Source organism: Mesoplodon mirus, assembly GCF_964341445.2.
Source record: "Mesoplodon mirus genome assembly, chromosome: 2".
Classification (NCBI taxonomy): domain Eukaryota; kingdom Metazoa; phylum Chordata; class Mammalia; order Artiodactyla; family Ziphiidae; genus Mesoplodon; species Mesoplodon mirus.
In genome coordinates this window covers 211,588,352-211,603,175 of record NC_138977.1, presented here as the reverse complement: position 1 = coordinate 211,603,175, position 14,824 = coordinate 211,588,352, and the positions used below count along the sequence as shown (strand labels likewise).

Genomic DNA, 14,824 nt, shown 5'->3' with positions numbered 1-14,824 from the left:
CAAGCAGATAAGAGTGTCCACACAAGAGGGTGTCCAATTCCCTAGCAAAGGAAGTCAGAGCCCCAGTAAGCCAAGGAAGGTGTTACTAGAAGTGGCCTGATGTGGACTATCAAACCTGAGCCAGGTAAGGAGAATACATAGCTCTACAGACCCAGGTATTCGGCGGACATTTTCTTAAAAATGAAGCAAGTGAGCCCATCACTTCACATAAAACAACTGAGAATATTTGTTGCCAATGACAAAATTAGAGTTAAAACAAAAATCAGAACTTTAGAAAACACGTATCCTCTATCATGAGCTTGAAAAGCTACTCAATATTTAAAGACTTTTCTGATGAGATCAGTGGCATTATTAACAAATGTGGATTTTTTAATTATTGTACTATAAAGTGTGACAACATTTAGGAAATCTACATAACTCAATAAACCAGTATTTTCCAGTTGACTGATTTATGATGATTCGAAAATCACAAATGGGTAAAAGCCACTCAAATTACAAGACAAATGAATGAGCCATATTTTAATGGAATGAAAAGTCCACAGGTTGGAACTGGAAAAGCTGAACATCCATAGGCCAAAAGGAAAAGAAAAGAGGAGAGGAGAGGAGAGGAGGGAGAGGACAGGAGAGGAGGAGGAGGAGGGAGGGAGGGAGGGAGGAAGGAAGGAGAAAAATTTAAAAAGAACCTCAACCTAAATCTCACACTGTACAAAAATTAATTCAATTAATTTAAAATTAATTAAAAGCTAACTCAAAATTATGATATTTTTAGATATAAAATGTAAACCTATAAAACTTGGAGAAGTAAAGAAATGAGAAAATCTTTAGGACCTAGAGCCAGGTGAAGATCTCACAGGCATGACACCAAAAGTACAACCCATAAAAGAAAAAGATTGATAAACCGAACTTCATTAAAAATTTAAAATTTTGCACTGCAAAAGACCCTGTTAAGAGGATGGAAAGACAAGCTATGGGAGAAAATATTTGAAAACCTCATATTCAACAAAGGTCTTACATCTAAACACATAAAGAACTCTCAAAACTCAACATTAAAAAAAAACCCAACTGGAAAATGGGCAGAAGAGAGATGTAAACATTTCACCAAAGAGCAGATACATATGGCAAATAGCACAAGTAAGATGTTCAACATCATTAGGTATTAGGGAAATGAAAATTAAAACAACAATGAAATATTACTACACTCTGTCCAGAGCACCTTAAACAAATAAAAAATAGTGATAACATCAAATGCGGACAAGAATGCAGAGAAGCCAAATATCTTATATACTGCTGGTGGGAAGGTAAAACAGAGGTGAATAAAAAATTCTGAAAAAATAGTTTAGTGATTACTTATAACTAACCATATACCTACCATATGATCCAGCATTTCACTCTGGCATTTACCTCAGAAAAATGAAAACTTGTGCTCACACAAAAAACCTGTACACTGGGACTTCCCTGGCGGTCCAGTGATTAAGACTCTGCACTCCCCAGTGGTTAAGAATCTGCCTGCCAATGCAGGGGACATGGGTTTGAGCCCTGGTCTGGAAAGATCCCACATGCCGCAGAAGCAACTAAGCCCATGCGCCACAACTACTGAGCCCGCGCGCCTAGAGCCCATGCTCAACAAGAAAAGCCACTGCAATGAGAAGCCCACGCAGCTCAATGAAGAGTAGCCCCGGCTCACTGCAACTAGAGAAAGCCCGTGTGCAGCAACAAAGACCAAATGCAACCAAAAATATAAATAAATAAGTGCTCCCAATGCAGGGGGCCTGGGTTCAATCCTTGGTCAGGAAACAAGATCCCACATGCCACAACTAAACATCTCACGTGCTGCAGCTAAAGATCCCACATGCCGCAACTAAAGATCTTGCATGCCGCAACTAAAGATCCTGCATGCCGCAACTAAAGATCCTGCACACAGCAGTGAAGATCCTGCACAGAGCAACAAAGAACCGGCGTGCCACAACTAAGACCCTGCACAGCCAAATAAATAAATAATACTTAAAAAAAAAAAAAAACCTGTACACCAATGTTCATACCATTTATTTGTAATCCCCACCACCACCCAAAAAAGGAATCAATCCAAATGTCCTTTGGTGAGTGAATGGTTAAACTCTGGTACATTCACACAAGGTAACACTACTCAGCAAAAAAAGGAATGAGCTACTGATATGTGCAACAACCTGGCTGGATCTCAAGGCTATTAAGCTTAATGAAAAGGTCACTCTGAAAAGTTTACATACTTTATAATTCCATTTATGCAACATTTTTTGAACTGATGAAACTATACAGATGGAGAATGGAACAGGAATTTTCAGGGGATAAGGACAAGGTAGAGAGGGAGAGTTCCTCTGAGGTGATGAAACCATTCCATATCTTAACTGTGAACCTATACATGGGATAAAAACATGCAGAATCATAGACACACACAAAAACACCTAAAAAAAAGGCAAAAAAACGAATATGGTCTTATAGTCCAGTAGAGTATCAATGTCAATCTCCTGGTTTTGATATTGTACTCCAATTATATAAGATGTTAACATTAAGGGATGCTGAGTGAAGTGTTATTTTTGCAACTTCCTATGAGTCTATCATTATTTCTAAATAAAAAGTTAGGGGGAAAAAGTTCATTAATATAGGTTTAAATTCTACACTGCAGTTAATTTTCAAGAAATTATTTATCACTGCCATTTTAAACCAGTTATCATTGAATATCTTCAATTACCTGAAAAGGCTATTAAAATATTCCAACTACATATATGTTTGAGGACTGATTTTCTTCATATTCTTCAGCCAAAATAACATATTGCAACAGATTGAAACAATTATGAGAATTCAGCCATTATCTGTTAAGGAAGACATTAAGGAAATTTGCAAAAAATGTGAAACAAATCCACTTGTTTTGAAAAGCAGTTATTTTTCATAAAAATTTTTATTTATGTTACATGTAATATGTCTTTTAAAAAATTAATTTTTAAATTCCTTAGTTTTAATTTCTAATATAGTAAATATGAGTAAATATAACCCTTATATAAATAAGTTCTGAAGTTCCAAATAATTTTTTAAGACTGTAAAGTTGTTCTAAGGCCAAAAGGACAGAGAACTGCTGCTAAAATACTCAGGGATGATGGAGCATCAGATGAACAACTTACTCTCAATTAATTTGGGGAAAAACAGGTTATTTTACTGAACTCCAAACTTCTAAGTTTGTGATCATTTAACAACTTTTATTTATTTATTTATTTATTTATTTATTTTGCGGTACGCGGGCCTCTCACTGTTGTGGCCTCTCCCATTGCAGAGCACAGGCTCCGGACGCGCAGGCTCAGCGGCCATGGCTCATGGGCCCAGCCGCTCCACAGCATGTGGGATCTTCCCGGACCGGGGCACGAACCCGTGTCCCCTGCATCGGCAGGCAGACTCTCGACCACTGCGCCACCAGGGAAGCCCTCATTTAACAACTTTTAAAAGGTTAATTAGAATAGAAACAAAAGAACATGCTACAGACTAGGAACAGATCTTTGTAACTCATTTCTAAAAAAGGATTTGAGTCTAGAAAATATAAAAAACTTAGCAGATTTCTAAGAAAAGGCAAATACTGCACTAAGAAGTGGGCAGGCAATTCACAGAAGATATTTAAAAGGCCATTAAATACTCAATACCACTAGTAATTAGAGAAATATGAAAAGCTATAACTGCCATCAGGTTAGCAGGTGAAAAAGTCTGCTAAAACCAACATGGGAGAAAGTGGACCTGTGAGAACTCACACTCTGCTGGTAAAAGTATCAACTGTCAAAACGACTTTGGAGAGTAACTTGGCAAAAATTTGATGAACTAGAAAATGTCCAGGTAAACCCATTTGATCCATCAATTCTACTTCTAGCTATTTACAGTATGAAAACTTCTATATTTGCACAAGGAGCCACTGCGGCAAGGTTATACTACCCAATGGAAAAATAAATCACTACACCTAAAGGAAGCAACAGAAACAGATCTCAGAAGAGATGGTAAACAATAAAAACAAAAAGACAAAAAACAGAAAATTCCTTCCAGAATTAGCTTAAGTTAGCAGAGTAGAAGGATGTGCACTCACCCCTTTTTATGACAACACCAGAATCACAACTAACTGTTGAACAACCATCCACAAAAAAAAATGCTAGAACCTACCAAAAAAGATACCCTACATCCAAAGACAAAGAATAAGCCACAACAAGACAGCAGGAGGGGTGCAATCACGATAAAATCAAATCCCATACCCATGGGTGGGCAACCCACAAACTGGAAAACAATTATACCACAGAAGTTCTCCCACTGGAGTGAAAGATCTGAGCCCCAGGTCAGGCTTCCCAGTTGCCTGGGGGTCTGGCAACGGGAGGAGTCCCCGCCAGAGAATCTGGCTTTGAAGACCAGCAGGATTTGATCACAGGACTTCCACAGGACTGGGGAAAACAAACCCCACTCCTGGAGGGCACACACAAAGTCTCGTGTGAACCAGGACCCAGAGAAAAAAGCAGTGACCTCTTAAGAGACTGGGCCAGACCTCACTTGCTAGTATTGGAGGATCTCCTGCAGAGGCAGAGGGTGGTTGTGGCTCACTGTGGGGACAAAGACACTGGCAGCAGCAGTTCTGGGAAGTACTCATTGGCTTGAGACCCTCACCTCCTGGAGGCCACCATAAGCCCCACCAAACAGCCTGTAGGCACCAGTGCTGGGTCGCCTCAGGCCAAACAACCAACAGGGAGGGAACACAGCCACACCCATCAGCAGTCAAGTGGGTTAAAGTTTTACCGAGCACAGTCCTACCCACCAAAAGGATAAGACCAAGCTCCATCCACCACCCATTCCTCCCAGTCAGGAAGCTTGCACAAACCTCTTAGATAGCTTCATCCACCAGAGGGCACACAGCAGAAGCAAGAAGAACTACAATCCTGCAGCCTGGGGAACAAAATCCACAATCATAGAAAGTCAGACAAAATGAAACAGCAGAGGAATATCTCCCACATGAAGGAACAAGATAAAACCCCAGAAAAACAACTAAGTGAAGTGGAGATAGGCAACCTTCCAGAAAAAGAATTCAGAATAATGATAGTGAAGATGATCCAGGATCTTGGGAAAAAAATGGAGGCAAGGATCAAGAAGATGCAAGAAATGTTTAACAAAAACCTAAAAGAACAAAAGAACAGATGAACAATACAGTAACTGAAGTGAAAAATACACTAGAAGGTATCAATAGCAGAATAACTGAGGCAGAAAAAATGGATAAGTGACCTGGAAGACACAATGGTAGAAATCACTGCTGAACAGAACAAAGAAAAAAGAATGAAAAGAAATGAAGAAAATCTAAGAGACCTCTGGGACAACATTAAAACACACCAACATTCACATTATAGGGGTCCCAGAAGGAGAAGAGTGAGAGAAAGGACCTGAAAATATATTTGAAGAGGTAACAGCTGAAAACATCTCTAACATGGGAAAGGAAACAGTCACCTAAGTCCAGGAAGCACAGACAGTACCAGGCAGGATAAACCCAAGGAGGAACATGCCAAGACACATAGTAATCTAAGTGACAAAAATTAAAGACAAAAAATATTAAAAGCAACAGGGTAAAACAACAAAATAACACACAAGGGAACTCCCATAAGGTTATCAGCTGATTTCTCAGCATAAACTCTGCAGGGCCAAAGGGAGTGGCACAATATATTTAAAGTGATGAAAGGGAAGAACCTACAACCAAGAATACTCTATGTAGCAAGGCTCTCATTCAGATTTGACAGAGAAATCAAAAGCTTTACAGACAAGCAAAAACTAAGAAAATTCAGCATTACCAGACCAACTTTGCAATAAATGCTAGAGGAACTTCTCTAGGCAGGAAGAGACCAGCGACTTTAACAAACCTTGTACATCTACAGACTGCTATATCAAAACCTCATGGAAACAGCAAACCCCAAAATTACAACAGATACACACACAAAAGAAGAAAAAGCAACCCAAACACAACACTAAAGATGGTCATCAAACCACAAGAGAAGAAAACAAGAGGAAAGGAAGGGGCTTCCCTGGTGGCGCAGTGGTTGAAAGTCCGCCTGCCGATGCAGGGGACATGGGTTCACGCCCCGGTCCGGGAGGATCCCACGTGCCGCGGAGCAGCTGGGCCTGTAGGCCGTGGCCGCTGGGCCTGTGCATCCAGAGCCTGTGCTCCGCAGCAGGAGGGGCCACAACAGTGAGGGGCCCACGTACCGCAAAAAAAAAAAAAAAAAAAAAAAAGAGGAAAGGAAGAAAAAAGACCTACAAAAACAAACCCAAAACAATTAAGAAAATGGCAATAGGAGCATACATATCAATAAGTACCTTAAATGTAAACGAATTAAGTGCTCCAATCAAAAGACAAAGAATAGATACAAAAACAAGACCTGTATATATACTGTCTACAAGAGACCCACTTCAGACCTAGGGACACATACAGACTGAAAGTGAGGGGATGGAAGAAGGTACTATATGCAAATGGAAATCAAAAGAAAGTTGGAATAGCAATACTCACTTCAGACAAAATAGACTTTAAAATAAAGACTGTTAAAGAGACAGAGAAGGGGGCCTCCCTGGTGGCGCAGTGGTTGAGAGTCCGCCTGCCGATGCAGGGGATACGGGTTCGTGCCCCGGTCTGGGAGGATCCCATATGCCGCGGAGTGGCTGGGCCCGTGAGCCATGGCCGCTGGGCCTGCGCATCCGGAGCCTGTGCTCCGCAACGGGAGAGGCCACAACAGTGAGAGGCCCGCATACTGCAAAAAAAAAAAAAAAAAAAAAAAAAAAGAGACAGAGAAGGATACTACATAATGATCAAGAGATCCGCCCAACAACAAGATATAACAATTGTAAATATATATGCACCCAACATAGGAGCACCTCAATAAATAAGGCAAATACTAACAGCCAAAAAGGGAGAAACCAACAGTAACACAACAATAGTGGGGGACTTTAACACCCCACTTTCATCAATGGACAGATCATGCAAACAGAAAATCAATAAGGAAACACAGGCCTTAAATGACACATCAGACCAGATGGACTTAATTGATATTTATAGAAGAGCATTCTATCCAAATGCCACAGAATACACATTCTTCTCCTGTGCACATGGAACATTCTCCAGGACTGACCACATGCTGGGCCACAAAAAACAAGCCTCAGTAAATTTAAGAAAATTAAAATCATATCAAGCACCTTTTCCAACCACAATGCTATGAGATTAGAAATAAACTATAAGGAAAAAATGTAAAAAGCACAAACATGTGGTGGCTAAACAACATGCAACTAAACAACCTATGGATCACTGAAGAAATCAAAAAGGAAATAAAAAAAATACCTAGAGACAAATGAAAACAAAAGCACAACGATCCAAAACCTATGGGATGCAGCAAAAGCAGTTCTACAAGGGAAGTCTATAGCAATACAATCTTACCTCAGGAAACATGAAAAATCTCAAATAAACAACGTAAACGTATACCTAAAGCAACTAGAGAAAGAACATCAAAACCTGAAGTTACTAGAAGAAATCATAAAGATCAGAGCAAAAATAAATGAAATACAGACAAAGAGAACAATAGTAAAGATCAATGAAACTAAAAGCTGGTTCTTTGAAAAGAAAAACAAAATTGATAAACCTTTAGCCAGACTCATCAAGAATAAAAAAGGAAGAGGGCTCAAATCAATAAAGTTGAAAATGAGTAAGAAGTTACAACTGACATCACAGAAATGCAAAGGATGAGAGACTACTACAAGCAACTGTATGCCAATAAAATGGACAACCTGGAAGAAATAGACAAATTCTTAGCAAGGTACAATCTCCCAAGACTGAACCAGGAAGAAATAAAAAATATGAACAGGGCCTCCCTGGTGGCGCAGTGGTTGAGAGTCCGCCTGCCGATGCAGGGGATACAGGTTCGTGCCCCGGTCCAGGAGGATCCCATATGCCGCGGAGCGGCTGGGCCCGTGAGCCATGGCCGCTGAGCCTGCGCATCCGGAGCCTGTGCTCCGCAATGGGAGAGGCCACAACAGTGAGAGGCCCGCATACCGCAAAAAAAAAAAAAAAAAAAAAAAAAAGAACAGACCAATCATAAGCATTGAAATTGAAACTGTGATTTAAAAACTTCCAACAAGCAAAAGTCCATGACCTGATAGCTTCACAGGTGAATTCTATCAAACATTTAGAGGAGAGCTAACATCTATCCTTCTGAAACTGTTCCAAAAAACTGCAGAGGAACAAAAACTCCCAAATTCATTCTATGACGCCACCATCACTCTGATACCAAAACCAGACAAAGATACCACATGAACAGAAAATTGTAGGCCAATAACACTGATGAACACAGATGCAAATATCCTCAACAAAATACTATCAATCCAAATCCAACAATATATTAAAAGGATCATACAACAAGATGAAATGGGATTTATTCCAGGGATGCAGGGATTTTTCAACATCTGCAAATCAATCAGTGTGATACACCACATGAACAAATTGAAGAATAAAAACCATATGATCATCTCAACAGATGCAGGAAAAAGCTTTTGACAAACTTTAGCACCCATTTGTGATAAAAACTCTCCAGAAAGTGGGAAAAGAGAGAACATACCTCAACATAATAAAGGCCATATATGACAAACCTACAGCTAACATCATACTCAACAGTGAAAAGCTAAAAGCATTTCCTCCAAGATCAAGAATAAGACAAGGATGTCCACTCTCACCACTTCTATTCAACACCATTTTGGAAATCTTAGCTACAGCAATCAGAGAAGAAAAAGGTATCCAAATTGGAAAAGCAGTTAAAACTCTCACTGTTTGCAGATGACATGATACTACTACACATCGAAAATCCTAAAGATGCTACCAGAAAGCTACTGGAGCTCATCAATGAATTTGGTAAAGTTGCAGGTTACAAAACTAATATACAGAAATCTGTTGCATTGCTATACACTAACAATGAAAGATCAGACAGAGTAATTCAAGAAACAATCCCATTTACCATCACATCAAAAAGAATAAAAAACCTAGGAATAAACTACCTAAGGAGACCAAAGACCCGTACTCCAAAAACTATAAGATGCTGGTGTAAGAAATCAAAGACGACACAAACAGATGGAAAGATATACCATGTTCTTGGATTGGAAGAGTCAGTATTGTCAAAATGACTATACTACCCAAGGCAATCTTCAGATTCAATGAAATCCCTGTCAAATGCCATTGGCATTTTTCATAGGACTAGAACAAAAAAATCTTAAAATTTGTATGGAGACACAAAAGACCCAAAACAGCCAAAGCAATCTTGAGAACGAAAAATGGAGCTGGAGGAATCAGGCTCCCTGACTTCAGACTATACTACAAAGCTATAGTCATCAAAACAGTATGGTACTGGCACAAAAACAGAAATAAAGATCACTGGAACAGGATAGAAAGCCCACAGATAAACCCACGCACCTATGGTCAATTAATCTATGACAAAGGAGACAAGACCATACAATGTGCAAAGACAATCTCTTCAATAAATGTGCTGGGAAAACTGGACAGCTATGTGTAAAAAAATGAAATTAGAAAAATTTTTAACACCATACACAAAAATAAGCTCAAAATGGATTAAAGACCTAAATGTGAGACTGGACACCATAAAACTCTTAGAGGAAAACATAGGCAGAACGCTCTCTGCATAAATCGCAGCAATATCTTTTTCAATCCATCTCCCAGAGTAATGGAAATAAAAACAAAAATAAACAAATGGGACCTAATTAAACTCAAAAGCTTTTACACAGCAAAGGAAACCATAAATAAAATGAAAAGACAACCCACAGAACGTGAGAAAATATTTGCAAATGATGCGACAGACGATGGATTAGTCTCCAATATTTACAAACAGCTCATGTGGCTTAATATCATCAAAACAAGGAATCCAATCAAAAAGTGGGTAGAAGACCTAAATAGACATTTCTCCAAAGAAGATATACAGATGGCCAAGGGGCACAAGAAAAGATGTTCAACATCGTTAATTATTAGAGAAATGCAAGTCAAAACTACGTTGAGATATCACCTCACACCAGTCAGAATGGCTATTATCAAAAAATCCACAAACAGTAAATGCTGGAGAGGGTGTGGAGAGAAGGAAACCCTCCTACACTGTTGGTGGGAATGTAAATTGGTACAGCCACTATGGAGAACAGTATGGAGGTTCCTTAAAAACTAAAAACAGAGCTACCATGTATGATCCTGCAATCCCACTCCTGGGCATATATCCAGAGAAAAACATGGTCCAAAAAGATACATGCACCCTGATGTTCATTACAGCATTGTTTACAACAGCCAAGATATGGAAGCAACCTAAATGTTCATTGACAGAGGAATGGATAAAGAAAATATGGTACATATATACAATAGAATATTACTCAGCCATAAAAAAGAATGAAATAATGTCATTTGCAACAATCTGGATGGACCTAGAGATATCATACTGAGTGAAGTCAGAAAGACAAAGTGAAATATTGTATGATATTGCTTATATGTGGAATCTAAAAAACAGATGCAAATGAACTTATTTACAGAAGAGAAACAGACTCACAGACTTAGAGAACTAATCGTTACTGGGGGGGGAAGGGTGGGGAGAAGGGATAGTTAGGGAGTTGGGGACTGACATGTACACAGTGTTATATTTTAAATGGATAACCAACAAGGACCTACTATATACAGGGAACTCTGCTCAATATGTAACAACCTAAATGGGAAAAGAATTTGAAAAAGAATATATATGTTTATATGCATAACTGAATCACTTCACTGTACATGTGAAACTAACACAACATTGTTAATCAACTATACTCCAGTATAAAATAAAAAGTTTTTTTAAAAAAGTCAAAAAAACATAAGTTGCAGAATGATAAAGAATGGTTACATGTGTATAAAGTTTCAAAACATACAAATTAATGTATATGGTCTGTGAATACATACATACATACATTTATACACAAAGGATTGAGAAACACCAAATTTGGGATGCTGGTTTCTAAGCTGTAGTTCAGGGTAAAGACAAGGTAAGATAGTATGCTAACCCAATGTTTGACAAGTGGATTTCATAGAGTCCAAAGTTATGTTTTCATTTTGAAGCAAATGCTCAAATGAACCTTGAGTTCCTCTCCTGGCTGTCTGAAAGATCTAGAAAGACGTCTTCACTAGTTATTAGAAGAATATTTAACAAATACAATGAGAAATAATGTTATATCTATCAAATTGATTAAAAAATAAAAAAGAACCATGCTGGTGAGGACACAGAGAAACTTACACCCTCACATACTGATGGGCATACAGTCCAGTAAAGACTTTCTGAAAATGTGGCTTCTTCATAATAGACTGACTTGGCACTTTTTGTTTGTTTGAAGAAAAATATAAATATATGTGAGAGTTACACATCTGTGTAGGAACACAGAAAAAAATAAAAGAATATACTCTCAAACTGTTCATTTAAGTGCTTACCCTCTCTCTGGAAAAGACACTGGAGTTGGAGGTTATGAGAGAGAAATAAGAAGAGGAAATGCCAGGGAATGAGGTAAAGAAATGAAAGTTGAGAGGAAATCAAAGGGCCATGGATACTGAGCTAAAAGAGTTTGGACTCTGTCACAAATTCTTCATCTAGGATCTTACAAGCACCACATGGAGGACAGTGATGAAACAGATATGCATTCTAAGCCTGACTTATCTGGAAAGGAAGTTATGTGTCTGCATGTGCCGCAGTCAAGCAGTACTGAAGGAAGACAGACAGATCTGTCATCAAGACTTCAGCTAAACCCCTTCCCAAAAAGCAAATCTCCACTCCCTCTGCTTTTACCTGCCCAGTCCTAATGGTGTTAAGACGTGTTACCTCAGCTTAGATAGGTGGAGAAGCTTATCAACTACTATCACATGATTACCTCTGATTTCCAAAGTAACCCTCTGTGAAGGAGGCACCCCAGGAGTGTTACTCTCATTAACGGAAGAGTTAACCAAGGTCTATGGACGTTAAATCATTTGCCCAATAGCATGGTGGGAGTCTGACAATAACACCACTAGAGGTAGCAGCAGTGCTAAATGCTGTTTAGCTCACATCTCATTAAGTCCTCGCAACAAATCTGGAGCAGATTCAAGTCCATTTACAGATAAGGAGACTAAGGCTCAAGAGCAATCAAACAACTTGTCAAAGACCACAGAGACCACAATTGGCTAAGTCAAAGACTAACATAGTTCTGACTCCAAAACTCTTGTCTTAAGCAATATGCTATTTCAGAATACAGTAAGTGGTTATACATAATCATGTAAATAAGCAGGATTAGACACATGAACCAAGGAAAACTTCTGACAGAACAAGACTTGAAAAGGTAGGACTGCTTTCTATAGTCTGAAGAAATGCTGAACAAAAAAGGCCAAAACAGAAAATCTAAATATCTTTAAAAAATTATCACCTCCTCATATAGATCACACTAGTAGTTTACTTAGCAATCTGGCATTTAAAAGGTAAACTTCTTGCAATAATATATTATTATATGTCTATATGCATAATTCATATAACTTCAAGTTCAACGAGTTCAACTATTTTCTACTGGGCTTCCCTGGTGGTGCAGTGGTTAAGAATCCACCTGCCAATGCAGGGGACACAGGTTCAAGCCCTGGTCCAGGAAGATCCCACATGCCGCGGAGCAACTAAGCCCATGTGCCACAACTACTGAGCCTGCGCTCTAGAGCCCGCAAGCCACAACTACTGAGTCCATGTGCTGCAACTACTGAAGCCCGTGCGCCTAGAGCCTGTGGTCTGCAACAAGAGAAGCCACCGCAACGAGAAGCCCGCGCACCGCAACAAAGAGTAGCCCCCGCTCGCCACAACCAGAGAAAGCCCACGCGCAGCAACAAAGACCCAACGCAGCCAAAATAAATAAATAAATAAATAAATTTTTTTAAAGTATTTTCTACTGAGTGGTATCTTTCGGAAAAGTATGATAAAAACAATGTGTTTTATAAATTAATTTGAATTCAGCACCTTAGAGTTTAACTCTACAACCATTTAGGCCCACTTTTCCATTAATAGAATATATAAATAAATGTTTCAATAATTGACCACTAGGGGGGGCTTCCCTGGTGGCGCAGTGGTTGAGAATCTGCCTGCCAATGCAGAGGACACGGGTTCGAGCCCTGGTCTGGGAAGAGCCCACATGCCGCGGAGCAATTAGCCCCGTGAGCCACAATTACTGAGCCTGCGCGTCTGGAGCCTGTGCTCCGCAACAAGAGAGCCCACGATAGTGAGAGGCCTGCGCACCGCGATGAAGAGTGGCCCCCACTTGCCACAACTAGAGAAAGCCCTCGCGCAGAAACGAAGACCCAACACAGCCATAAATAATAAAATAAAATAAAAAAAAAAAAATAATTGACCACTAGGAAGTGATGATGCATCTCAATTTAGAAAAGAACCTGACTCAGGCATCCTTGGCCCATGCACTAATTATTAAAAACTAGCACTGACTATTCCCTTACAGTAATATTGTCATATAATCTAGCAATCCCACTCCTGGGCATATATACAGAGAAAACCATAGTTCAAAAAATACATGTACCCCAATGTTCACTGCAGCACTATTTACAATAGCCAGGACATGGAAGCAACCTAAATGTCCATCAACAGAAGAATGGATAAAGAAAATGTGATATATATATATATATACACACACACACACACAATGGAATATTACTCAGCCATAAAAAAGAACAAAATAATGCCATTTCCAGTGACGTGGATGGACCCAGAGATTGTCATACTGAGTAAGTCAAAGGCAAATACCATGATATTCCTTATATGTGGAATCTAAAAAAATGGTACAAATGAACCTATTTACAAAACAGAAATAGAGTCACAGACGCAGAAAACAAACTTATTGTTACTAAGGGGGAAGGGGGGAGGGATAAATTGGAAGATTGGGATTTGACATATACACACTACTATATATAAAATAGATACCTAATAAGAACCTACTGTACAGCACAGGGAACTCTACTCAACACTCTGTAATGATCTATACGGGAAAAGAATCTAAAAAAGAGTGGATGTATGTATATGTATAACTGATTCACTTTGCTGTACAGCAGAAACTAACACAACATTGTAAATCAACTATACTCCAATAAATTTTTTTAGCACAGTACATGCTTATTTTTTAACTACTTTTCTCTTGTCTAGGATAAAGAGAATTATTCAGATAAGTGAGGGGGAAACTGCATGTCCAGGGACTTTAGGAGTTCTAGCTATATTAAATTTGACCCACCTTATAATCTAACTCAGTCTCTACCCTGTAGTCTCATGTTAAATGTAGGTATCACCTAGCTAGCTTCTGTCTCTAAAGGATTTTGGTTAAAAGTACTACAGAAAAACAAATGCAATTTAAAAAAAATAAAAGCATAAGATCTGGAGCTGTGAGTTTGGGCTCCAAATCCCTTGATTAATTACAATGTGATTTCTACTTCCCTTATATTTCTAGGCCTCAGTTTATCTGAAAAATGAGTTTGGGGAGTTACATGATCTCATAGGTACCTTAAAGCTCTAAAACTCCTACTGCTAAGTCTTCACAGAAAGTAGTTCCAAAGACCAATTTTGGGTGTTCAACACATAGTAGGATATTTAAGAATTACCTTCAGACTGGAAAATTCACTCTAACAAAATGTCCAGGTCAAAAACCAAACCCTTAGAATTACAGAAAAGATACTTCAAAAATTAAGTGTGGGGCCTCCCTGGTGGCGCAGTGGTTGAGAGTCCGCCTGCCGATGCAG

General features: G+C 39.0%; 1 protein-coding gene across 6 annotated transcripts in view; it reads right to left on the bottom strand.

Moving 5' to 3' along the window:
- Positions 1-14,824, bottom strand: part of SHOC2 (SHOC2 leucine rich repeat scaffold protein) — a 102,511-nt gene that overhangs the window by 62,262 nt on the left and 25,425 nt on the right. The window contains exon 2 of one of the 6 annotated variants that reach the window (XM_082631784.1): positions 5,488-5,559. The exons of 4 other annotated variants lie outside the window; for them this stretch is intronic. The gene's annotated coding sequence lies outside the window, so the exon portion shown is untranslated. Of the gene's footprint in view, positions 1-4,870; positions 4,936-5,487; positions 5,560-14,824 lie in introns of those variants that run through there. One more of the 6 variants, XM_082631786.1, reaches the window with a different exon arrangement.